Consider the following 27,314-nt stretch of genomic DNA (forward strand, 5'->3'; position numbering starts at 1 on the left):
CCTCTTACTGATTTTGTACTTAAGAACGTTTCCTTGATTTTTAACTAGGCCGTTTCTATGTCTGTTTGCTATTTGATATTATAGAAAAACGTTTTCTTATTTCTTAGCACACATTTGTTGTGGTGGTCTGTCAATTGACTTTACAGATAGTTATTTCTGATTCTGGCCCCTCCTTCTGAGACGCCAGTGACACTGCGAGCTACGGGAGGAGGAAGGGGGGAGGCTCTTGTGTGCCCTGCAGGCTCTATCTTCTGCCTTCTCCTGCCCAATCCATATATTTCGGAGAGGCAGAGGTCTAGTTCTTGGGTTGCCGTCCTATAGGGCTCACAAGACACTGACCCTCCGTATCACACCTTTAAATAATTTATAAATTGAAAGCGCCAACACATTGATGCCTTGTTGCTTCCAATGCTCAGCATTTGAACTCTGCATCAGCTTGAGCTTGAATTGTAGTTGCTCAGAGAACATGGTTTGGAACAATCTAAGAGTCTCGTTGAATTATCTATGAACGGTGGGCAGAATTTAACATACCTTTTGTGAACCAGATTGTTTTGATTTGCAAGTTTCATGGGATCTAAATGGAAAGATGGGGGTTATGAAGACGTGGACTGGGTTGTTAGGGTTTGTTCTCTGATACTGTGGGTGTACTCTATATTCACACGGACCTTTTCCAGCAGAGTATCGTGGTTGTTGAACCAAAAAAAGTATTTATTCATAACCAGAGTTGCTTGACAATGGCCTCCAGAGAACAAGAGATTCTTTTGTTTTGGAAGTTCAGGGCGGTTATTTGGAAGACGGGATGAAGTATGATCGTCTGAAGCAAAACTATTTCTTTACTTCCTTTCAAGGTATTCTGGGATCACCAAGTAGTGCAGCGTGGCTGCCACCCTTGGAGGAACAACATATAATATAACTTTCAGGTAAGGATTCCTATAACTGTAAGTTTCCTTTTCCCCTGTTTCTTCTTTCTCTATTCCCTTTGTTGAACTGTGTTTAAAAATGACCATCAAGACTCCATTCTGTGTTGCCATGCTCTCGGCAAACCTGATAAGGAATTGCTTTCTGTGACTCTGTTGAACCTAGCTTAACCCCCTGCTCCTCGTGGTTGAGCCTTCTGAAAAGCTGCTCGTGCACCTTGTCCTCCGGTTGCATCAGAAGTTCAGCCACTTCCTGTCAGCTGTTGGTAATTCAGCCTCTCATGACCAGCGACTGTGACTTGTGACCACCATCTGTGTCCTGAAAACAAAGGCTGTGTGTATTGCGCCAGCAGTAGCAGGCGCTCTGTGACTGCACCTTGTGACGGAAGACAGAGGCTGTGTGTGTTGTGTAAACAGAAACAGATGCTCTGTGACTACGCCATGTGAGCACGGAAGTCAGACCAACGCCACCTGAGGGACATGCTCCTTTACCACGAGTGCGCCACCCGAGGCTGATGAAGCATGAGGCCTAACTAGAACTGGACAGATGAGAAACTTGCATTGTGTAAGGGGGGGTTTCCAGTACTAGAAATATGTGTAAGCTGTGAAGGAAAACAGCAGTCTCCGTAGAATTGTCTTTGTACCATTCTGGGACCTCTGTCCTTAGCTCGAGCTAATAAATGACTTGCTTCCCTCCACGGCTGGTTGTCCTGGTCTCTTTTGGTAATGTATGATTGATGCAAGAAGGACCCGTAGATTCAAGGCGTTTCCCTGCGCCACTGGCTTTGACTTCCCTAGTGGGGGGGGGTGTCTCCAAAAGCCAGTTCTACACCTTTCTTGATCTCTTTTTTGTTTTTGTCTCTTCAGCTTCAACATTTGACTCCCTCTGTACACTATTCTTGTTGTTATCAAACTTCTGATAATCACCTGATGGAGCCACATTCCTCCTGGAACGTGTTGGGGGGTGTAGTGCAGGTCCAGTTCCTTTTTAGGTCAGTTTTGCCCCCCCAGTTCCTTAACTATTGGCACATTTGTCTCCTCCTCTACAGCACGTGATACTATAATCCCTCTGTTTGTCTTTCAGCGTTGTTTCTCTTTGGATGGATCTGACTTCCATCTCTTTACATCCTACCATCCTACCCTTTTCTGTCTTATCTACTACAAGCAAAAGACACAGTACATGTGTGTGGACACACATGCACACAGGGCTTGCTTTAGGGTGGTGTGGCCGGTGGAGCTGCACCTGGTGCTGACCTTGGGGGCACTGTGTTTAGATGTAACTTATGGTTTCCTGTGCTGGAACATGTGGTGAGAGTGGAAGATAGCCTTTTTCTCTTTCTTCTGTTTTGTGTTTTCCTTATCTAGACCCTTTTTCGTTTCCTTTACTGTTGTGCTGTTTTTTTCTCTTTTTCAGGTGTTGCAGTGCCCTGGTCCTGTCGAAGGAGCATGAGTTCTGGGCCACAAAGTAAGTCCTTATCATCCGCACAATTTGAAATGGTGAATTCCACTGAGCTAACTGGACACAGCGTCTGTCTATGGTGGCATTTAAAGCACTGAGTGCAACAAGGCCAATTCCTTTGTTCCTAGATCACTGGAAAAAGGAATAGATGAAGAGTCTAGGTGGGCAGGGTTAGTAAATAACATCTGATAATTCATTAAAAGTATTACAAATATCTCATTTGATGCCAGCCTTTGCCACAGAAATTGTAAATTGATAGTGTTGGCTGCTTCTGAGAATCGGTGTCACAATATATGTGCAACTTGAGTTTCTTTCTTAAATATTAATTACGTTTGCTCTCACATCCTTGAGTTCCAGTGATCCAAAGCTCCCGATCTACAGTGTTCCGAGCTGTTTCACCACTATCAGAAATGATACTCAACTAATTTCCTAGCTTGTTTTTGTCAATACATTCTTTGTGCAAAGTATAAGGTCACAAATATTTTTTCTTTGTGTTCATTTACAATCTCTGACTCCGTTTCTACAGGTGACTGAAGCATGAACAGAAAAAAGAAGGTTTAAATGTAGTGAAACATAACGAAAAGGATTATTTCAAGGAAAGTTAAAACATTCTCGTGCTCTAGAGAAGAAACACATTCTATGTGCCAGGAATGGTGAGGATGTTGGAGCGGAAGAAACTGGTGAATGTGAAAGTTGTCAAATCCCTAAAGGAAAATTACCCTAAATGTTTACCAAGTGCCAGTAACTGAGATTGAGGAGAACATTGGCCACAACTGATCCCCACACAGTGCACTTGAGAAAACCCAGTGATGTAAATTCTGTTTGATGGTTTATGAGAAATGCTTTGGAGACGCAAACCCTCCCCAACAGATCAGTATCCGTAGACGTGATGTGAAAGAACCGTCAAGAAGACTAATATCCTCGGTTTACAAGCGCAAGCTTTTGTCTCCATCTCCTGTGATTCAGAGGAAAGAAAAGATTGTTTAAAAGAAAGTCATTGTAAATGCTCTTTCTCAGATGTTGATTCACCAAAGATGCTGGATTATCATTTCCAATATAGGAAGATTTTCCCCCACCAACTCTGTCTCTTGAGTTTGATCCGAGTGGTTTCAAAGGATCTTGTAACTCCAAAGTGGATCATGTACCTGTCTTAGCCACTGAGCAAAAAAGCATATACTGGCTCAGAAAGTATAAAAGGGGCCAGTGTTACGCTATTGATAATTCTTAAACCACCCTGGCATGCCCTAATCATCTGTCATTACTTGTATGAACAAACATATCTACCAGGCAAACACTAAAGCCCAAAGACCTTATCAGTGCTTTTAAAACTCCTAAATCAAATGTGATAAAACAGAATCACTAAATGAGACTAATTAAACAAGAGAAAATTCACCCGGGCATAACTTGGAGAAAATGAATCCATGAGAGGCCTCTTAATCAATTCAAGGGGCTCCTCAATGAAAGTTAATAGGACAAGTTAGATAGGTGCCTTTAAAGGTAGGAAAATGATCTCCAGGTAAAAACTATCATTAGTTAAATACATATGTTAAGAAGAGCATCTGAAATGTATTTTAGAGGTTAATGCTGAGTTGTAACTTAAACATGTACACAATCAGAAATCAGATTCAGTCTTAAAATGACGTGTATTCAGGAACAAACCCAACTTGGAGAAACAAACAACTCGAATAAGAGCAATAACTGTGAGAACAGCTTTAGTTATCAATCCCACCTCACTAAACATGAGAAAACTAGCTCTGGACGAAAACCCTATCAGTGTCCTGAATGCCAGAAAGGCTTCAGTCTCAAATCCAACCTTACTGTACATGAAAGAACTCACACTGGACAAAAACCTTATCAGTGCTCTGAATGCTCGAAAAGCTTCAGTCAGAAATCCAGACTTACGGTACATGAAAGAACCCACACTGGACACAAACCATATCAGTGCCCTGAATGCTGTAAAAGCTTCTGTAGCAAATTCAATTTCACTATACATGAAAGAACTCACACTGGACAAAAACCTTATCAGTGCTCTGAATGCTCGAAAAGCTTCAGTCAGAAATCCAGCCTTACTGTACATGAAAGAACCCACACTGGACAAAAACCATATCAGTGCTCCACGTGCCAAAAAAGCTTCAGTTTTCGTGGCAGTCTGATTCAACATCAGGTAACTCACACTGGACAAAAACCTTACCAGTGCTCTGAATGCTTGAAACGCTTCAGTCAGAAATACAACCTTACTGTACATGAAAAGACCCACACTGGGTATAAACCGTATCAGTGCTCTGAATGCTGTAAAAGCTTCAGTCAGAAATCCAGCCTTACTGTACATGAAAGAACCCACACTGGACAAAAACCATATCAGTGCTCTGAATGCTGTAAAAGCTTCAGTCAGAAATCCAGCCTTACTGCACATGAAAGAACCCACACTGGACAAAAACCATATCAGTGCTCCACGTGCCAAAAAAGCTTCAGTTTTATTGGCAGTCTGATTCAACATCAGGTAACTCACACTGGACAAAAACCTTACCAGTGCTCTGAATACTGGAAAAGCTTCAGTCAGAAATCCAGCCTTACTGTACATGAAAGGACCCACACTGGGCATAAACTGTTATACTGCTCTGAATGCCAGAAAAGCTTCAGTAGTAAATCAGCTCTCTCTCACCACGAGAGAGCTCATACTGGACAAAAACCTTATCAGTGCTCTGAAAGCTGGAAAAGCTTCAGTCAGAAAGGCAACCTTACTAAACATGAAAGGACAAACACTGTATCAGTGTTCTGAATGCCAAAAAGGTTTCTATCAGAAATCCGGTTTAACTCTACATCAGAGAATACATACTGGGCTCAAACAGTATCAGTGCTCTGAATGCCAGAAAAGCTTCAGTCGTAAAATAACTCTCACTCAACATGAGAGAACTCACACTGGGTATAAACCGTATCAGTGCTCTGAATGCCAGAAAAGCTTCCAACTGAAAATGACTCTCACTAGACATGAAATAACTCACACTGAACAGAAACCTTATCAGTGCTCTGAATGCCAGAAAAGTTTCAGTCAGAAATCCAGTTTAACTCAACATGAGAGAATCCACACTGGGCTCAAACCATATCAGTGCTCTGAATGCTGGAAAAGCTTCACTCGGAAATCCGACCTTACTGTACATGAAAGGACCCACACTGGGCTCAAACCGTATCAGTGCTCTGAGTGCCAAAACAACTTCAGGGATAGATCCGGTTTAATTGTTCATGAAAGAACCCACACTGGACATAAAACTTATCAGTGCCCTGAATGCCAGAAAAGTTTCAGTCAGAAATCCAGTTTAACTCATCATGAGAGAATCCACACTGGGCTCAAACCGTATCAGTGCTCTGAATGCTGGAAAAGCTTCAGTAAGAAAATAAATCTCTCTACACATGAGAGAACTCACACTGGACAAAAACCTTATCAGTGCTCTGAATGCCGGAAAAGCTTCAGTAGTAAATCAAAGTACATGAAAGGACCCACACTGGGCATAAACTGTTATACTGCTCTGAATGCCAGAAAAGCTTCAGTAGTAAATCAGCTCTCTCTCACCACGAGAGAGCTCATACTGGACAAAAACCTTATCAGTGCTCTGAAAGCTGGAAAAGCTTCAGTCAGAAAGGCAACCTTACTAAACATGAAAGGACAAACACTGTATCAGTGTTCTGAATGCCAAAAAGGTTTCTATCAGAAATCCGGTTTAACTCTACATCAGAGAATACATACTGGGCTCAAACAGTATCAGTGCTCTGAATGCCAGAAAAGCTTCAGTCGTAAAATAACTCTCACTCAACATGAGAGAACTCACACTGGGTATAAACCGTATCAGTGCTCTGAATGCCAGAAAAGCTTCCAACTGAAAATGACTCTCACTAGACATGAAATAACTCACACTGAACAGAAACCTTATCAGTGCTCTGAATGCCAGAAAAGTTTCAGTCAGAAATCCAGTTTAACTCAACATGAGAGAATCCACACTGGGCTCAAACCATATCAGTGCTCTGAATGCTGGAAAAGCTTCACTCGGAAATCCGACCTTACTGTACATGAAAGGACCCACACTGGGCTCAAACCGTATCAGTGCTCTGAGTGCCAAAACAACTTCAGGGATAGATCCGGTTTAATTGTTCATGAAAGAACCCACACTGGACATAAAACTTATCAGTGCCCTGAATGCCAGAAAAGTTTCAGTCAGAAATCCAGTTTAACTCATCATGAGAGAATCCACACTGGGCTCAAACCGTATCAGTGCTCTGAATGCTGGAAAAGCTTCAGTAAGAAAATAAATCTCTCTACACATGAGAGAACTCACACTGGACAAAAACCTTATCAGTGCTCTGAATGCCGGAAAAGCTTCAATCAGAAATCCAACCTTACTGTACATGAAAGGACCCACACTGGGCTCAAACCGTATCAGTGCTCTGAGTGCCAAAACAACTTCAAGTATAGATCCAGTTTAATTGCTCATGAAAGAACCCACACTGGACAAAAACTTATCAGTGCCCTGAATGCCTGAAAAGTTTCTGTGACAAATCCAGTTTAACTCAACATGAGAGAATCCATACTGGGCTCAAACCGTATCAGTGCTCTGAATGCTGGAAAAGCTTCCAACTGAAAAAGACTCTCACTAGACATGAAAGAACTCACACTGGGGAAAGACCTTATTAGCTCTCTGAATGCTGGAAAAGTTTCAGTCGGAAATCTGGTCTCACTCAATTTGGGAGAACTTACCTGTAAAAAACCTTGTCATTGTTCTAAATGCCTGGGAAGCGTCTGCTGGAGATTCAATTTCAGTCCACAAGAGAGAAAGCACAACGAGAAAGGAAATTACCCGTGCTCTCAATGTGACAAAAACTTCAGTTGTAAATGTAACCTTTCTACATAAGAGAGACAATGTGGGAGAATAAAAGGTGCTCACTGTCAACCCTGAGGAGGAGCTTTCAGCATCGCAAAACATTTACATGAAGCAGCCACAAAGACTCCACTCCATTGATTGTCCAACAAACCATCTACTGAGAAAAGCACACAGCGAGGGATGGAAATGCTTGAATTAACCTCATCCTTTTGTAACTATTTGTGGCCTCTTTCCATTCAGCGTGTTTTGCTCCCTGAGTGTTTATAAGCCATGGCTCTGACCCACAAAGGCCATTGATCCTGAACTTTGAGGCCACGCTGCTAGATTCAGGAATGTTTGTAACCTCAAACTGTTTCCAGCCTTAATAAGCCTCACCAGGGGCCTGCAGCAGGAGTCCCTTTGTTGTAGGTCTATATGGGACCAACATCTGTTCTGTGCCACGTAGGGCTGATTATTGAGAAAAACTAAAGGTGATGGATGAACTGGTAGTTCATCTCGGCAACATCCCACCACATCATTCTCTAGTCTTTGTGTAACTACAGACAAGGCCAGCCATATGCAAACAATTCTTGGCTCCACCCTAAATAATCCTAATGACTTCTGTTCCAATGGGACATGGCCTCGTATTACAAAGATATGCGAGACAGCAAGGACCCCCTGATACAGTTCAACTTCCTGGGTCAGGGCACTTGAAGAAAATGTGTTCCAATTTGGAGAACATATGTACCAACAAACAAAAGGCGTAAGCATGGGGGCAGCAATGGCCCCATCGATAACCAATATTTATATGGCTAGGTTTGAATTTCATCACATACACAACGAGATGGCACCATTCTATGAGTCTGTTTCCCATTGGTACCGGTTTATTGACGATATATTTTTTATATGGACCAATGGGGAACAGACTCTACAAGAATTTCTAGAATGGATTAATTTAGCAGATAGTAATCTCCGTTTCACTGCACAAGTTGATGCTACAAAAGTGGAATTCCTTGACATATATATCAAAAATGAATCCAAGAATCTGACGGTTGACTTATATACTAAGTCAACAGCAAGGAACACGCTACTCCATTTTAGTAGCTACCATCCGAGAAATCAGAAGGATGGGATACCATTTTCGCAGTTTTTGAGAGTGCGGCGAAACTGCACAAACATTAAAGATTATGATATTCAGGCTGTAAAAATGAAAGAGACATTTCTTGCTCGCGGATATCCGAATCGTTTAATACGTGAGGCATTTAAGCGAGCAAGATACTTTGATCGCGATGCTCTTCTGAATTCAAATAAACAACAGAAAGAACAAAAGTTGGTCTGCATAACAAAGCACCCTCCTCTAAATGCCACAGTCAGACAGATCATCAACTCAAACTGGCATCTATTAAATATAGAACCGACACAACCAAAACTACCAAAACCCATGTTTGCGCATCGACGCAACAAAAATCTGAAAGATCTAGTGGTTAGATCACGTTTCAGTGGAACTACCAATATTGTCCCCTTTGTACAGAAATCACTAAATGGAGAAAATGCCATTAAGGGCACCTCCAGATGTGGCACATGCCAATCTTGCGATGGCATAATATCAGGTGAGACATTCACATTCAACAAAGTACAAATACAGGCTAAGGAACTATGGACATGCAATACAACCAATATTGTTTATTTGATATTGTGTCCATGTAACTTAGGTTACGTTGGAGAAACCGCAAGAACTATGAAACTCCGCCTAACGGAGCATAGATCTGCGATTAAAGCAAAAAAATTGACAGCACCACTGGCATCCCATTTTTCTGAGTTCCATCATTCTCCGTCTCAGATCCGTTGGCGCATCCTAGAAAAGATTCATATAGCCAACAACAACGGCGGAGATAAAATTAGGAAAAAAAGAGAGCTTTATTGGATCTTTACTCTTAATACATTTACCCATGGCTTAAATAATGACCTACCGTGGATAAATGCTATCTTATAACAAGAAAGATTGATGTCCCTGTCTTTATATCTCTTTAATTTGGGCAAATGATAGGATTAGTCAAATAATATATAGTCCCCCGTATAATAAGACCTTTCCATATATGACACCAGCAGTAGGCATACCCATCTTATTTACGGTACTCACTTATTCATTTTTCATTTTTTCTTTGATAAATAAACAGTAAACAAATCAAAAATAAACATTAGAAAAGCTAAATACTCATGACTGGTCAATACCGGGCATCTAGCGATATGAAGTCTTGTCGCTTTAAGATGCACGAGAAAACCAGGTGAACCAATTAGCTGCCTTGATAAATAGACCAATAGGAAAGCGCCAAACAAATCCTTTGCCCGAATATCGGAACCGCCGGGACGCCGCTTAAGCCGGTCCGTCTCATATAACAGGAACACAGGTAAAACTTTTGCAGCCTTGCACCACACGCGTAAAGCTTTCCTTAGTTTAAACAGGCTGGCCACGATATAACGTTAGCTACGTTCGTTTTTATCGTTTCAGCTGCCTTGATATTAGACCAATAAGAAAGCGCTAAACGAACATCAGATACCACCAGGACGCCGCCTTAGCCGGTCTGTTTCAGATAATACAAACACAGGTAAAACTTCTGCAGCTCTGCACCAAACGCGTAAAGCTTTTCTTAGTTGTAAATATGCTGGCCATGATATAACGTTTGCTGCATTCGCTTTGCCGTTTCAGACCACATATGCCGTATAAATGCTGGGATTAACCATTGGCATTTATCGCAGCAGGTCGTCCACCCCGAGAGACGATTTAGGTAAACAATAGAGTCACCTTTGAATAGTAAAACCGTAACATACCTCGAAGATTTAATATGACCGGTGAACAAAATCTTTTTTCTTTATAGATGTATGACCACATGTATTTTTAATTCGTATCGGATACATACCGAGTATGGCACCTAAAAACAGCGAAAACTAAGGATTTTCTGGTAAACGCTGTAAGGAAAGGATGTGGTTTGATTAAGGACATGTATATGCAAACAGTAAACAAGTAATCAATGTGCTTTATTACAACTTATGCTTCAGATAAATAAAACGCATGCAGTATAAAACCAAACTTTACCTACTGCAATACTACCAGCGGCTCTATAGACTAAAACTGTAATATAAAAGCTAAAACAGTGGTATTTTTACAGAACACGTACTGTATTAAATAGAGTTTTCAGATGATCAGTTACTTTTGTAGTGGCAGGTATTCGTTTCTGTGCCTCTAGTAATGAAAGGAAATGTAAAACCAACCATATATGAGTGGAGAAATATGAATAGGGTAATCAAATGTAGTAAGTCAAAGTTTATGTTAGAAATTATAAATAAGTAATACCTGCCTTAATAAAATAAACTTATAACAATACTGCCTGTTGAATAATGAGGTTCACCTGATTCACTTACAGTGATCTAAATATTTTGGCCTGACTATAATAATCCCGTGCTGCTAATGAAGTAGCCTACTGGATGTTTAGCGAGTCTAGGTGACCACTATATCTACATACAGAGTTTGAAATCCAAGTCAATCTGAGCTTCCTTAAAAGTCGGGTAAGCATATTCAATTAATTTGACAAATTATTACAACTATTTAGTCTCAGCATATAATCAGTGAATAATGTTCTCACATTGCAGATTTGGCCTTCATCGATACTCATATTAATCTCCACGGTATCTTGGCATTTATTCTGTCCTGACCCTTGATATCTATCCTGTTCTGTCCTTAAAATAGGTAAGCTTATCTGATGCCTTTAGACATGAATGATTAGTATAAAAGGTCCATACTAGAATCTTAATTAATCTGAAAGAGACTCTTTACACCCTGACAGTATGCTAAAAATGAACTTAGGTACAACAATTTATATTGCATGTAGTGCAACTGATATTAGGCTAATATCTTAACATAGTAATCAAGGAAAGCAATAATAGCTAATGATTTCTAGTGAACAGCCATTTTGCGAGCCAAATACCCAACCTTACTACACTTATATCTTTTTCTGTTGTCTTTCTTATTAACCTGGCTGTTTACCCTGGTTATGTAATTCTTTTTTCCCCTTTATCCTCTGTTTTATTCTGTCAGAGTTAGGTTGTCTATATATATATCACAACCAGTAAATGAGATGAACAGTATGCTATTATCCAAATGAAATAAGTTGCAACTGAAGAACTGTTGTCTATGTGCAAAAGAAAGATATGGTTAACTTTCGTGAATTGTGTAGTCCATGGCAACTATGTATAGGATAGACACTATTATGTTTGGAAGCGGTATTATCAAATCATGTTGATAACCAGTATCTAGCACATGTTATAAAAGCCAGAACACTATCTGTTTTGTACACAGAAATATAATATTGTAAAAATATCTTTTTTATAAATATCTTTTACAGCACAATGGTACAGTCCTGAGGAAGGCACTTAAATAGTGTCGAAACGCGTAGACAGGAGATAGGAAACCATCCAACAGTTTTTATATTTATGAATTATTTGAATGATTGAAGTTATGCATATGATGTAATGCTACAAAAAACTTTTTTATCTTTTGTGTATAATTATGTATCAATTTTATCTAATATCATGTTAGTGTAATAAGTATTAAATTTGTATCCTAATGTGTACAAACAGTAGTGGAATATCATTTCTCTACGTGGTCTAAGCCACCTTTTATGTGTTTTGCCTGGGTATTTTACTCACACATACTCGTATTACAAAGATCCACACGAGTGGCCTCTTTCAATCTTCTTTTTGTTTCAAATAGAACCTGCTATCCCTTTAACCATGCCTCGGGCCTGCCAGGTTCCATGCTTTGGCTCTTATCATCAACCTTGAACCATCTCCATAACTTGGAAGCTCCGAAGACTTCACAGCTTGAAGTTTCCCACATTTTGATGGCCGTGGATTCAGGTTCAACTTGATAACCCAACTCTACTCAGTGGGAATTTTGCACTTCAAGCCACTTCTGTGCAGCTCGTCACCTTCTGATACTGATTCAGCCAAAAACCTTGCATCAAATTCCAGTGTTAATCATCACCAGAGACTAAACTTACCTTTGTCCCCTCGAGCATAGCTACCAAAGTCAGCTACAATTTTGTAGGTGACTTCCTGATTGATTCAGTGGATCTGCTCTTTTTTTTTAATTCATTTTCCTTTTTGTTTGGTTTTGACTTCCACTGTTTTGCTTTACCTTCGAGCGTGCCTTAGGCCATACTGCTCAAGCCACGGTACCAAAAGCGAGCTAAGAACACTTTAGTAGAAGAGACATTTACCTTTGCTGACCAAAGTTTGGGAAAAGCAAAGCAGGCTGACTCCAGAAAGCACACTAAGGTTACTTTGTTAGGTGGCATCTGCACCACCTGTAGATGCAAAAAGCAAAGATTATGAGGGAAGCTGTTGGTATCTGTGCCCCCAGAATTTGAGACTGCCGCCCTCTCTCAAACAGTTGAAAGAGCTAATAATGCACCCGCCAGAGATTCATGTCTCAGCAACTAAGACTGCTTGCTCCTGCCATACAACACACCCACTGTTACCTGAATCCCTTTACCTGCTACATAAACAAGTTGTGCTGTGCGTTGTGAACAGGCTTTCACCCCCCTTTGTATGTAAATGAGTTTCTGTGATCAGACACCCCAGGCTTCCATTTCTTCTAGTGCTGTGATAATGTGAGAACGGTAACGAGATCACAAACAAGGGCTGTATTGTGAAATAATCATCTTCCAAGTCACACAGTAGTTTGTAGTTCTTTACTAGTCTTTTAAATGTACATCCCCCTATCCCGTTCCAAGGTAGAGTATAGTTTGCGAAGTGCGACTCTCTTGTGGCCCGCTCCCCAGATTAAGTCCATAAGAACAGAAACTGAGTCCAATTTCCTGAAGAAGTGCCGAGGCAGGTAAACTAGAGGGGTCGAGAAGCAGTATCAATGTATTAACAGCATTTTTGCAACTGCCACTCTACCCATGGGTTGATAGTGGCAGGGAGCCCCAAAACTACAGGGATCTGCTAACATTGGACATCACCTAAGTTGCCCTGTATAAGTTGTTGTTCGGTGTAGTAAGTTCACCCCTAAATACCTCAAGATGTCAGGGTGCCACCCCAGTGCTAATTGGGGCAGCACTTCCTGTTCTAAGTTGTGAGTTGGCGCATGGGATATAAGCTGGATTTGGTCCAATTTAGCCTTAGTCTAGGAGCTCTACCAAAATCGTCTAGAACCTCCATCACCTGCGGTAGATACGAATGCACGTTCCTGAGGCACACAAATTTATCATCAGCATACAGTGAAATGACCTCCCAATTTGGCCCACTCTGTATACAGATTGCTGAGTCCTGCGAACGAAACAGGCCAGTGAACAGGTCCATGACTACAAGGACGCCAAAAATTTTATGTTGAATAATAATGGAACCTGTACTTGCGGGTTGGGTACCCACTGCGATATTGTACACATTTTATTAGATTGTATGATGTTTTTAGATTTACGAAAAGAAATTTTATGCCCGATTTTTAAAAAATACAGGATCAGAAATAGGATGCAAGCTGCTAGCTTTATAGCTGAAATGAGGTATCTAGATATTGCTTGTGCTATGGGGAAATTTTTGTGTAAAGTCAAGTTGTTTCTAAAGTGTTCAGAGTAAATATCTTAGGCGGCGCTCATGGGGGGAGGATGAGCCTGTACATGTAAAGGTTAACGTTATGATTTGGAACCTTTGGAATTGATTTGATGCTGATGGAAATTACCTGACTTAATTACCCCTAGGGGTATTTTTGTATTTAGTACGAAGGAATGTACTATTTTATGGGAAGTACAAATGCCATGTTTTTAATAGGATCTTGTTCAAGTTTTAACAGTAATTTTATGTATAGGGTATACTTTTAAGGTTGTAATTAACCAAATAAAGTTTTCTTACTGACAAAGGTCCATGACTAGGGCGAAAGTAATTGGCAGCGGGCATCTTTGCCACATCCTTCAAAAGAAACTGAGATCTCTGCCTGTCCGGATGTGGGCCAGTGGGTTGGTGTAGAGGAGATTTATTCAGTGCAGTATTTCTGCACCTAGTATCATGCACATCAGCACTTTCGTTAAGTAAAACTACCTCAGGGTGTTGAAGGCCTTCTTTATATCTAGTGCGAGTGCTGTTTATGGAGACAAATTCATGAAGATTCTTTCCCATCATCCGGAGAGGCGCCATTTTTCTCCCAGGTACGAAACCATTCTGGCCTTGGAGCCAATGTAGAGAGACAGGGGAGCAACCTGTTTGCAAGGACCTTCCTGCGAATTTTGTGGTCGGTGTACAGTGGCCAGTAGGAGCGTAGCTCCAGGGGGTCCCTGTTGGGCTTAGGCAGGACCAATATCATAGCCTCCCATAGGGATCCCAGCAGTGTGCCCTCCTGCTGGGCTGGTTGGTACATTTGAAGTAGTTTTAGAGCGAGAGTTGCTCTGTAGGTGAAGTAAAAGTCCAACGGGAACCTGTCCATCCTAGGAGTTTTGTTGCATGTGATCTAGTCAATAATTAAGCCAATTTCCTCAGTGGTCAGAGTTTCAACTGGTGTATGTCCCTGAAGGGGGTTAAGTCTGGGGATCGTCAGTCTATTCAAATACTCATCTAATTGAGATTGCACTCCCAACACAGCCTGGTATACAGACGTCTGGTACTACAGGAAAGCCTGGTTTATATCTGTTTGTACATTCAATATCTCTCCCACCGGGGATCTACTGGCTATTCTGGAGGTCTTTGGGGTCAAGAAGCTTAGAAGCCATGCTAGTGCTTGATAGTGTAGTGTTCCTAGTCTGACCACCGCCTCACTTTACTCCTTTTGGAGAGGGTTGATTCTGGTCTAGTTTCATGCAGCTACCCCAGATATATTTCCGTTGTTCATATTGTTTGTTCAAAGGAGAGGGTCTGTCTCGCAAGGTATGTTTTACACCGTGCTACATCTTGATGCACAGGCCTTATGTGAGACCCTTAAAGGTATCCCACTCTATCACTGTCATAGAGGCAGTCCCTTCATTCTCCTGAAAGATGGCGATATGTGTACCTTCAGTATCACAGAAGACTCTGTCCTGTAGGGCCGGGGCATACAGCCTCCTAGTAGGTACTGGTGCATGTCATCTGCCCCACTGAATCATCATTTTGAGGTGGTTGTGGTCCAAAAATGTGTGGCCTAGACATTCAGGTCACAAGACCAAGGAAGCCACAGAGGGATTACATAGGAGCAAGCCGATTCTGGTGGGCAGTTAGTGTACTGATGAGAACAATTAGTATTCTTGTGTACAAGGATTCATCTGTCACCAGATGTTGCACATCTGGGTAAGCATAAGCCCGTCCACAATACATGGGTCATTCTGATTGCATTCCCGGTTTGTGGTGGGTGGAAGGATCTCTCTAGGGAGGTGTCATGGGCAGAATTAAAGTTCCCACCCCATATACTCAGCGTTGCCAGGGCTTGTATAAAGGGCTTGGATGAAGTACACCTGTCTCAAACTCAACACAGACAAGATGGAAGTCCTCATTTTTGGGAACAACACCTCACCATGGAATGACCCATGGTGCCCATGGATCTCGGCACCCCTCCCCCGTATCAACATACCATGCCCACAACCTCTGCATTATTCTGGATAGCAAGCTATCCATGAAGAAACAAGTCCATGCAGTCTCATCCACCTGCTGCCACACCCTTCGCATGCTCCACAAGAGCTTCAGGTGGCTCCCGGCAAATACCAGAAGGACCATCATGCAAGCCCTCATCACTAGCAGACTGAACACTGGAAACCCATTCTGCGTAAGAATCACTGCATGCCTCCAGATGATTCTCCAGACAATACAGAACTCAGTGGTAAGACTTGTAAAATGTGAGCCCATATCAGTATTGATGCCCGGGCTGTTGGCGCAAGTCGCCTCTTAGTTCTCATTCTTAATAGTTACCAAATAAAGAGACGGGCGCTGAAAGCAGGAATCACAAGAACAGAGTTTTATTTCTCATGAGGAGAGCCTGTCATTTCGGACACGAAACACAGTGTCTGTCGGGAGGTGCTCTAACAAGTGAGCTGAAAGATCGTCTTTTATACCTTACAGAACACTTAGCATTACAATCACAACATTGTGAAACACGGAAAAGACATCCCCATGATCCTCGTGTCAATCCTACCGCACATATGTTAACAATAGGGACCCTTGACCTGCTGATAAGAGGGGAGGGCAATCATGCAGCTGAGTGTTCCGTCAACTGTTTAGGATGTGTGCGCCTGATCATAGCCCAGGGGGTGGGGTGGCCAGGATCAATAGTGGGTTCTTTGAAGAGGAATGACTCCATACCATAAGGGGCAATAAACAGTATCTTCCGGCTTAGGCGATGGGCTCGGACATGTGTGGACAGTCAATCGCGGAGGGAGGGTTTACTAACAGAGGGGTTATTCATGAAAGGTCAGGAGGTGCTGGCCAGGCGCGGCCGTGACTCCCAAGGACAGGGTCTTGCAGAAGAAGAAGGTTTATGACTTGCTCGTGTGAGGGAGAAGGGGAGGGGGGGAAGCCAGGGTGTGCACAGGGACAGAGTCGCACAGAGAGAGAGATCTTATGACCCGTACATGAGAGAGCGGGGGCAGTCAGGTGCAGCTGGGGAGGGCTATGTCAGCTGAGGCGAAGGATGCCTCTTCAAGAGGAGATGGGGGGGTTTGCGCGGGTCAAGCAGAAGGGTTGCCTTTCATAGCAGGGTCGCGCAGAGGGAGAGGGTTTCATGGTCTATGCATGAGAGAGGGGTTTTAAGATACGCGCAGGAGGCAAGCCGGGGATTCCAATGGGTAAAAGGCCATGGTGCCTAGAATGGCTGTCATGTACATATGGGTACGGGCTTTTACTAGCGGAGTGATGCGGTCAATATTTTATGGTATTCATGGTGCTTACAGGGAGAGGAGTGGGAAAAGGGAAATGAACGCTGTTGATGTACATCAATTTCTCTAATTTTCCACAGTCGCCCCTTTTTACATTACAGAGTTCATTTTTGTACTTGATGGGGGTACAAATAAACAGGCGTGGTCGAAGAATTAGCATTTGTCAATACTAACATTTGGCATATCATCATGGACAGTTGATGTGATGGGCAGAAGGCAGCACATAGGAAATTGCATTTGTCGAGTTCCTATCATTTCAAAAGCACTACATAGCATAAATGTTTCTGACTTAAAAATGTGACCAATGAACAGTTTGACCAAGTAGTTGAGGGCGGAATTCAGTTCGATGCACAAGATCTCTTCGTCACAGTGTCTTTTTAGCAGTGAGCCATCACTGGTAGGCTCTAGTCCGTGTCCTTTCGTTGGCGCTGTTGAGCACTGGCGGTGGAGCTATAGGTCCAGCTCGGGTCCATCCTTACGCGTTGCAGGGTGCGGTCAGTCCTCTGCTGTTAGACCACAGTCCTGTTCCCTAACCAATCCTTTTAGTGGCGCCTTATGCTCGGCACCTATATTTCCGTGGCAACACCCTATTCCCACTTGAATGCAGTTCTTCCTTTTGGCAATAAGTCACGTGGAAAAGAGGGTGTGTGTGGTTCAAATAGTCGATAGGAGAGAGGCCGGAGTTGGGTCAGAGTTCCTGGGACACACAAAAGGGACCAAGGGAGCAAAGGATAACAAGCAGGCAGGCCCATCAATCGGGCCCAAAGAAGGGGGACGGAGACTCCAGGCACACGTGGGTTAGCAGACGGAGGGCTTCAGGGCGGCCCGTCATTTCTCATTTTCCACGTTGAAATTGCTGTCTCGTCCCGTATCTTGTTGCTCTGCAGCTCCACCTTTGGTCGAGGTCACATGTGTCTCAAGATCTGCAGCCAGGCTGTACGTCACGTCCGACCCTTCTCTTCCGGTGATCGTAAATCTTTGAATAGGTACAAAACAAGCTTTAGAGAACTGGTCAGGGGAAGACATTTATGCATGCGAATTCCTCCCTCAATCCTACGCACTTGGGAGATACGCTCATCGGTCACAGTCAGAGGTCTATTACCACGCAGTGCATATGTCGGCATTCCTACTGAGTTCATGCCAAGTTTATTCATCGTCCCATTTATAACTCAAATGGGGAAAAATAAGATTCCCATCAACTGTGCATTTCATCAAATTCAATATTTCGGAACATTTCCCTTCAAGGCTGGCTAACCTTTTCAAACAGGGCAGGGGCGCTATCATCGAGAGTCGGGGCAAAACAGGTTTTTCTCGAGGGACGACAGTTACTCATGGTCATCATGTTTATATCCGGGACAGCAGCTGGGGTCTATCAAATGGGGCGGGGATGCTTCGGGCGCTCGCGCTTGGGTGCAGAAGGGGGTGGGGCAATCTGGGCATTGGGGGTCAATCTAGACGTTGGCGTTCGTCTCTGATGAACAGGAAAATAAGGTGCCATTGACATACAGTTCCCCTATAAAAGGCCAAATTGGGGGACCTTAGTCGTCTTACCTGTCCTTTCCTTCTCAGCCAATTCGAGTTCATTCATTTTGCAGAAAGGAGAGGTAGTAATATGGCGAGATACTATCATTTTAGTTTCGGTCAATTTCGCTGAACACCTTCGCGTTCAATAAGTATCCAATCAGACTGGTGCCGGTGGGGCACAATTTTACCACAAAGAGGGAGAGAAAATAGGGAGACTCTCATAGACAGTGAGAGTCGTCCGCAATCTAAACGAGCCATTCGGTACACGTATGACATGTAGAGAGAGGGAGAGAGAGAGAGAGAGAGAGAGAGAGAGAGAGAGAGATAAGGGGTGGAGAGAGAGAGAGAGAGAGAGAGAGAGACGTGTACGAAAATAGGTCATTTAGTGCGCTCACAACACAGAACAGCAGAGGTCAGGTAACACGCAAATACAGACAGAGGGAAGACATAAATCCGTACATTACATACACACAAACTCAGACAAGGGAAGACAGTACATGGGTTACATACAAAAGCGTTCACGACAAAACATAAAACAGTTGTTGGCCAAACAAAAATCTCCTTGCGCATGTTGCGCATTTTTAATATCCTATTTATCCATGGGCTGAGTTCTTTTTACCTTTCCTCCTTCTCTTCTCGTTGGCTATTTTTTGCGAGCGCTCCCAATTGCCAATACTTACACTTCGGTCCGCCGGTCAGAATTTAACCTGGTCAGGCTATTGCCCATAGGTAGATCTTAAACCACTTTTTATTTTCTTCCTTTGGTTGGATGTTCTCCAGGCTGAGGCAACAGAGGGTATCGATCAGGAGAAAAGTCGGGCATTTTCGTTATATCTATAAGAGGGTGAGAAGGAGGTGGTACACTTCGAACATCAACAATATTTCTAACTTCCCAGACGGGTGGTGCCTGGGTACCCTTACCTCAGGACTTTTCCTAGTCCCTTCCCTATCTAATTAAACGTCATAATCGCGTTATCTAGCGTGCTAATGTCGAGCCAATTTCCGTCATACAGTACCCGTCAAGTTTCTATGTCAGTCCATCCTCCCAGTCGTTACGTTCTAGGGAGGAACAGTCATATCTACGTCTACGTCTGTCAAAGCTTGTTAGCATAAGTACTATGCTCAGATCCCCTTTTTCTCCTTTTGTCGGTCGCTCGATCGTCGCTTTTCCATACTTCAGCCGACGTTCCGACAGGACCTGCAGAAGGGAGGGGAAGAAGGGGGGTGGGGGCAGCATTCAAAACACATCAGCGCGCATAAATCCGAAAATGTTTTTACCTACCACATACTCGACCTATCTCCCCGGGGTGCATTCTCTACCATCTCGGCGTTTAAGCCCAGAGGGACCAGCAGTGTCAGATAGATAATCATCGATGGTCTGCGGATCTACATGCATCACACGATCGTTGCCTTATAGGTCGTGTGCGAGGGTGGCGGTCAGGTGGTATTTCTGTGGTATCGCTCAAGGGCGTCTAAAAACACCTTTCCGGCTGCCTGTGATACATAGTGTAGCTGCTAAATACCGGGCCTTTTTAACCTTCAACCGTAATCATACTGCATGTATTTTGCCTATGTCGATGACAGTAGCCATACATTTCAACAACATTCATAAATATAAACGCTACGATAATATTTGCGTGTTCAAAGATTTTAATGAAAAAAGGTTGCCGCACAAATACGGGCCTACAAACCAGTGGGCCGGCTACGGAGAATAAAAGTCGGTGGTCATTCATTTCGTAAAGTGCAGCAGTGAAATAAAATCATATCGATCCTTCCTACACTGCAAGTATGATGCATGCCAATAATTCAATTTTTTTAATAATTTTATCTCACTGTCCAACTATCACTCGAGATCTAATAATTACCAATTCATTGTCCAAATGCTCAATCAGTTCCTATTTCATACCAATTCATTGCTTCCAACACATAATTAGTACCCACTCTAAATCAGCTCATTGTCCCAGCACATAATCAATATCCATCTTATATCGCTTTCTTTTCCAAGCACATACTCAATATCCTTCTTATCTACTTTCATTGTCCAAAAACTGCATACATATCTCGGGGCATCAAAGCTGCGCAATCAGGGTGCAACAAGGTTTATTTAAAAAGTCTCATTTTGTGTTGGCGCCATTTTGGGCGAGGTCAGGCAAGTCCCTGCATAGTCAGATTGCCTCCACTGACTCGTAGTAGGACCAGAACCTTCCGTTGGTGGTTTCAAAAGTTTTTTTTTTGGGGTTAACAGTTTAGCAATATGGACCATCAGTCAAAGAGTGGGGAGGGCGGTAACAATTTTTCCTACCGGGTCATTCTGGTGTTCCTCCGGAACTGAACAAGTCTGTGCCTTGGCTGTATTTTAGCCATTTCCAAACTGAGGCTGGCGCTGGCAGGAGTGCGCCGATGTCGCGGTTCCCAGTGAGGGGGGACGGGGGCGCCCATGTGGAGGGATCGGGGTGCCCCCCGGCTCTCATAGAATCTTCAAAGTTGAGGAGAGAAGGCATGTGGCGTGTGCCCGTCCTGGGCAAAAGACCGCTTTTCGATGTTGACCCTCTTTAGGCAAGAGCATTGGGGTGTCGCTGGAAGCCTCCACCTGGAGGGAGGTGGGGGAGGGTCGTTCGCGCCGCCTCCCCCTTCCAGCGACCCCGCGCCGTTCGTCGGCTCCAGCGCTTCGGTATTGGCCGTGCCAGCCATTGAAGATGGGGGGGGTCGGTGGCTGAGGCAAGACATCCCCCCCCTTTTGACATGTGGCGGGACTACCTGCAACTGTCCAGGCGTTGCCGTGTGGCTGGACTACCTGTCACTCGCAGGCGTTGACATGTGGCGGGACTACCTGTAATCTTCAGGCGTGGTCATGTGGCGGGACTACCTGCAACTCTCAGGGTTGTCCAACCTCGCCTTGGCTCCGGTCCTCGTCGATGGCCAGATCAGGCACGAGAGGGGGGTGGGGGGTGGTCGGTGGCCGAGGCAAGACAGCCCCCTCTCCCCCCGTGGCCTGCAGGGCAGCAGAAGAGGAAAAGGGGAGACCTCCATGATTCCTCGGGCCGTCCGCCCTACAGCCTCCCCCTTCGACTGCGGCCAGCCGAGCCCTGCACGCATCGAGGCCTCGCCTTCCGGATGGGCGTAACCGCGGACCTGTTGCACTTCGGAAGCTTCTGGAATGGGGGTAGGTACCTATTGAATTGTTTCTATTTCATGTGACCGTTATTTGGGCGTGGTGGGCAATGAGGCAGACATGTTGGGAGCAGGAATAGGCAGTGGAGCCTAGCTACCTCGTGGCTGTCTTGCTGTCGATTTTTCGCCATTTTATATTTCTTATTACGAACTGTTTCTAATGTTTCTTATTTTTAGTGAAGTCGAAAGCTCATCAGGGGGTTACTGACTTAGCCCGAATTCTTTTTATTTTTCCTTCTTTTCCTTAGCGTGTTTCGAGCTAAAGTTTTCTGTTAGTAGGGTATGGTGATCGCTTCATTTGTATATGTCCTTTCACTAGGGGTACTCCTGGACGGACCAGGTGAGTTACCTCCAATAAATGGTCCGGGTTGGAACTAGATTATCAATCAAAAGGGGAACATATATTCCTTCATTAGGGTATCATCCTGGACAGACCAAAGGATGTACTTCCACTTACTAGGGTAGCCTCCTGGACGGACCAGATGATCTACTTCCACTAAATGGCCCATGAGTGGGGAGCATATGTCCTCCATAAGGGTAGCCTCCTGGACGGACCATGCGAGCTACCCCCCAAATAAACAATCCGTGGGGAGTGGGTAGGACTGACGAATTCACAAAGGGGCATAACCTACCCTTTACTACTTGCAAAGACTAGATAGAATATTTCTATTCCACGTTGTTTGCAGGTAGAAAATACCTCAAACGAAACAATTCCTGGGACAACAATGTCCAGGCAACCAATCAATCAGTGGGGAGAAAAACAGGCATGACGGATTACAACGGGGACAAATGTCTGCATTACCTGCCCTTCGCTATCTGCAAAGGGAAACAGAATATTCCTATTCGTCTCTGTTTGTGGACAGGGAAGATCTCAAAGAGCAACAATCGATTATTAATCGATTTCAAACAATCAGTGGGGAGAAAAGTAGGCATGACGGATTACAACGGGGACAAAAGTCTGCATTACCTACCCTTCTCTATCTGCAAAGAGGGACGAACGTTCCTATTCGCCGCCGTTTGCAAACAGAGAATGTCTCGTTCTCAAGAAGAGAACCAATATTTCAAGTAGCATCCAAAGCTAAATGAACCAATAACCAAACAATATCAGTATTCAAATACCGATTCCAATACAATCAATCAAACAATCAGATGGATGAAACCATCCTACCAATCAGGCGAAAAACGCCCTACTTAATCTTACCCGGACCGGACCATACGGACAGTTCTTCGTCTTCCTCCTCCAGCGCCCGATTGTTCTCTTTCTCCATGCAGCATTCCTGTGGGATTCCAGTCAGGACAATAGGTCGCTCAAGAGAGGTCCGTTCAGAATCAGTGAAGTTCATTCAATCGGCAGCCGGGCGAGGGCCCTGTCAAGGCAGGTATACTCCGATCATTTAGATATTCACCTCATCGTCTGGATCTCTCTTACTGGACCTTATGTCACTGATGGACCCCGCGTTGGGACGCCTATTGTAAAATGTGAGCCCATATCAGTATTGATGCCCGGGCTGTTGGCGCAAGTCGCCTCTTAGTTCTCATTCTTAATAGTTACCAAATAAAGAGACGGGCGCTGAAAGCAGGAATCACAAGAACAGAGTTTTATTTCTCATGAGGAGAGCCTGTCATTTCGGACACGAAACACAGTGTCTGTCTGGAGGTGCTCTAACAAGTGAGCTGAAAGATCGTCTTTTATACCTTACAGAACACTTAGCATTACAATCACAACATTGTGAAACACGGAAAAGACATCCCCATGATCCTCGTGTCAATCCTACCCCACATATGTTAACAATAGGGACCCTTGACCTGCTGATAAGAGGGGAGGGCAATCACGCAGCTGAGTGTTCCGTCAACTGTTTAGGATGTGTGCGCCTGATCATAGCCCAGGGGGTGGGGTGGCCAGGATCAATAGTGGGTTCTTTGAAGAGGAATGACTCCATACCATAAGGGGCAATAAACAGTATCTTCCGGCTTAGGCGATGGGCTCGGACATGTGTGGACAGTCAATCGCGGAGGGAGGGTTTACTAACAGAGGGGTTATTCATGAAAGGTCAGGAGGTGCTGGCCAGGCGCGGCCGTGACTCCCAAGGACAGGGTCTTGCAGAAGAAGAAGGTTTATGACTTGCTCGTGTGAGGGAGAAGGGGAGGGGGGGAAGCCAGGGTGTGCACAGGGACAGAGTCGCACAGAGAGAGAGATCTTATGACCCGTACATGAGAGAGCGGGGGCAGTCAGGTGCAGCTGGGGAGGGCTATGTCAGCTGAGGCGAAGGATGCCTCTTCAAGAGGAGATGGGGGGGTTTGCGCGGGTCAAGCAGAAGGGTTGCCTTTCATAGCAGGGTCGCGCAGAGGGAGAGGGTTTCATGGTCTATGCATGAGAGAGGGGGTTTAAGATACGCGCAGGAGGGAAGCCGGGGATTCCAATGGGTAAAAGGCCATGGTGCCTAGAATGGCTGTCATGTACATATGGGTACGGGCTTTTACTGGCGGAGTGATGCGGTCAATATTTTATGGTATTCATGGTGCTTACAGGGAGAGGAGTGGGAAAAGGGAAATGAACGCTGTTGATGTACATCAATTTCTCTAATTTTCCACAGACTCATACTCAACCTCCCAGAATGACACACGTCACATCTCAAGAAACTACACTGGCTCCCAATTCAGAAGAGATGCCAGTGGAAGATGCTGACTCATGCCTCAAGACCTTGCGCAACGAAGGACCAGCATACCTCAACAAACGCCTGACCTTCCACCAACCGACCAGACAGCTTTGATCAGCTTCCCTCTCCCTCGCAGACACCCCACAGATCTGCTGAGCCAACAGCAGAGGACGCCATTGGAATCGCTGCAGCTCAACAGTTTCCCAACACAAGCTTCACTCATCTCCTGTGGACGGCAGCCTTGACACCAACACCGACACTGGCAGTGTAGGGCGTTAGTTCTATTGAAGTTCAAGCCAACTCTGGGCCCTAGTGGTGTTTCTGGGGTCAGATCACCTTGTCCTCTGTCATCAGGGCAAGAGCAGGGTCCAATCACAGTTCTACTGGAATTTTCTTCAAGGCGAGGGCCAACTCTCCGTGCAGCAAGGCTCCCCCGAAGGGTGGGTGATGGGGTGGGGCTGCTGCAAGATTCCAGTTCCACTATGACCCTGGCTTGTTTTGCATGCTGCTTGCCCATTTGTAGGCTTGCAGTAGGAAGACCTACGCAGCCCTCTCTTCAAACAGGGATTTTGCCACTCTTGTCATGGGAGGGTACAGCTTGGGTCCTGGGATAGGGTCATCACTCAGCTGGTGATGACCCTATCCAACTCCCGGAAGAGGCGGCGCCTGTCTAGGGGAATTAGCAGGCTGGATGAATAACAACTACCTCCGCCTCAATGGGAGCAAAACCGAGCTTCTAGTGATGGGGAAACACCGTCAATCTGGTCTTCAGCATGGTGGCCACCCGAATTAGGGCCCACTCGCAACCCCTCTGAGCAGGTGAAAAACCTGGGTGTACGACTGGACGCCAATCTTTCCTTTGAACATCATATCAGAGGGGTTGCAGGCAAGTGCTATAGCATTCTAAAAAGACTTCGTAAAACCTTGGACCTACTCCCCGTCACTGGTAGGAACACGCTAATACATACCCTTGTCACCTCCCATCTGGACTATGGGAACTCACTGTATATCGGTCTGAGTAAGAAAGGACTGCACCAACTTCAGTGCGTTCAGAATGCGGCTGCTAGGTTGGCATTGAATCTCCCCCGGAAGTCATCCGGGAGCCGTGCCTTAGCCACCTTGCATTGGCTTCCCATCCGGGATCGTATTGTGTTCAAAACTATGTGTATGGCACAAGGAATTGCACAGGGAAAGGGACATATATACCTACAAAATATGCTGACCATGTATCGTCCTAAGCGGCTACTGAGATCCCTAGGTAGTATTCTTTTCCAGGTCCCGCGTATTTACAGAGCACGGATGGGCGGTCGCTCTTTTAGATACCTTGCCAGTAATCAGTGGCACACACTTTCGATTGAGCTCCGTAAGGAACCATCTGAGGTGAGGTTTCGTCAGGAATTGAAGACTCACCTATTTCCCAAGTAGTTGGGTCCGATTTCCGGTAGGCCCTTTCTTGTGCTTCCAGCCGGACAGTTGTTGAAGCTCTTTTATGGTCTGTATCAATAGTGCGGGGACACACTGATTTATGTGTAACCAGGCGCTTTATAAACTTTATTATTATTATTGTTATAAGGTCGATCTCTTACTGCCAAGTAGTGTGTCAAGGAGCCATTGTTCTAAGAAGAGCTCCATGTTAGGGCGCTCGGCCCCCTCTGGGAGTCCCACCAATCTTATGTTGTTTCTCCGTGACTCTCTGCATCTTCCACCCTGTCTCACAGCTTTGCAACCTTCTTTTTTTTTTTTTTTTTTTGGTGTTCAAAACTGCTTTATTGCATAGTTAGAAAATTACACTGCTGTGTATGCCCACAACCCGGAGGCCGGCAGCAAGAGTACAATAGTGGCACAGGTCAAGCACTAACATCGAGAGACACAGCCTGGGTACCGGCATCCCGGAGGCCCGGTGGCGATAATCCGAATTGGGATGCGATGGGGGGAGGGCGTTGGGCAGGAGAGGGGGAGGGAAGGAAAAAAGGGGTGGGTAGGATAGGGGGGAGAGAAAGGGAAGAAGAGGGAGGAGGGCGGGTGGAGGGAGGGGGATGGGAGGGCGGGTAGGCATGTTCACATCAGGATTCGCAGCAGTAGAACAGGTTTTTAGTGTTTTCTCCCCAACTTTCATCAACCCAAAACAAGGAAACAGGAAAAGGAAAAAGCAAAGAAAAAGGGAACATTGAGAGGCCTTACACATTTGAGTAGAAGGGAAAAGGAAAAGAGAACGAGTCCATATAGGTATTCAGAGAATATCAAGTACAGAGCACAAGTCGGATCAGTGGTGGCGATCATGGCAACCAGTGGGCACAGTCAGCACTAAGTCCAGGATCATGTATCACGTCCCAATGTAGCAATGGGCGTGTGGAAGGGGCGGGAGTATGACTCACATTGGGGCACGGGAAGGAACAGCCAGGCACACTGGGCGTCGCAGCGGAACAGGTGATGTGTCAGGCGGGAGACATCCGACTTGCCGGAGAGGCAGGACAGAAAGCATTGGGGACACACGTCTCTGGGCACCCGGGCGTCTAGGCCAGCCAGGCACCGCCCCGGTCGTCAAGGCGAAGACGTACCATCGTCGTCCAAATGAAGCAAATAAGAGACTAGTGGCTCCCAAATGTCTTTGGGCCTAGTCGAAAGCGGTAAAAGTTCGGAATAAGTGACGTGTTGAGCTTGGCAATAGGTCATATCCGAAATCCAGTCCTTGAACTTAGGTGCCCTGCCACGGCCCCAACGACATGCCACACGTCGCTTAGCTAAGAGCAGAGCGGTGTCTATGAATTTCCTATCAGAAGACGGAAAGTGCGACGTATGCCCCAACAGAGTAACAAGCGGGTCTGCTCCCACGGTAATCTTGGTCATCT

The 27,314-nt window shown here is 44.8% G+C and overlaps 1 pseudogene; it reads left to right on the forward strand.

Annotated features, from left to right (window-relative positions):
- Positions 1 to 3,973: 3,973 nt before the first annotated feature.
- On the forward strand, positions 3,974 to 7,467 carry LOC147738079 (uncharacterized; annotated as a pseudogene).
- Positions 7,468 to 27,314: the final 19,847 nt, after the last annotated feature.

Source organism: Lissotriton vulgaris, chromosome 1_1 (genome assembly GCF_964263255.1).
Source record: "Lissotriton vulgaris chromosome 1_1, aLisVul1.2, whole genome shotgun sequence".
NCBI classification, from domain to species: Eukaryota; Metazoa; Chordata; class Amphibia; order Caudata; family Salamandridae; genus Lissotriton; species Lissotriton vulgaris.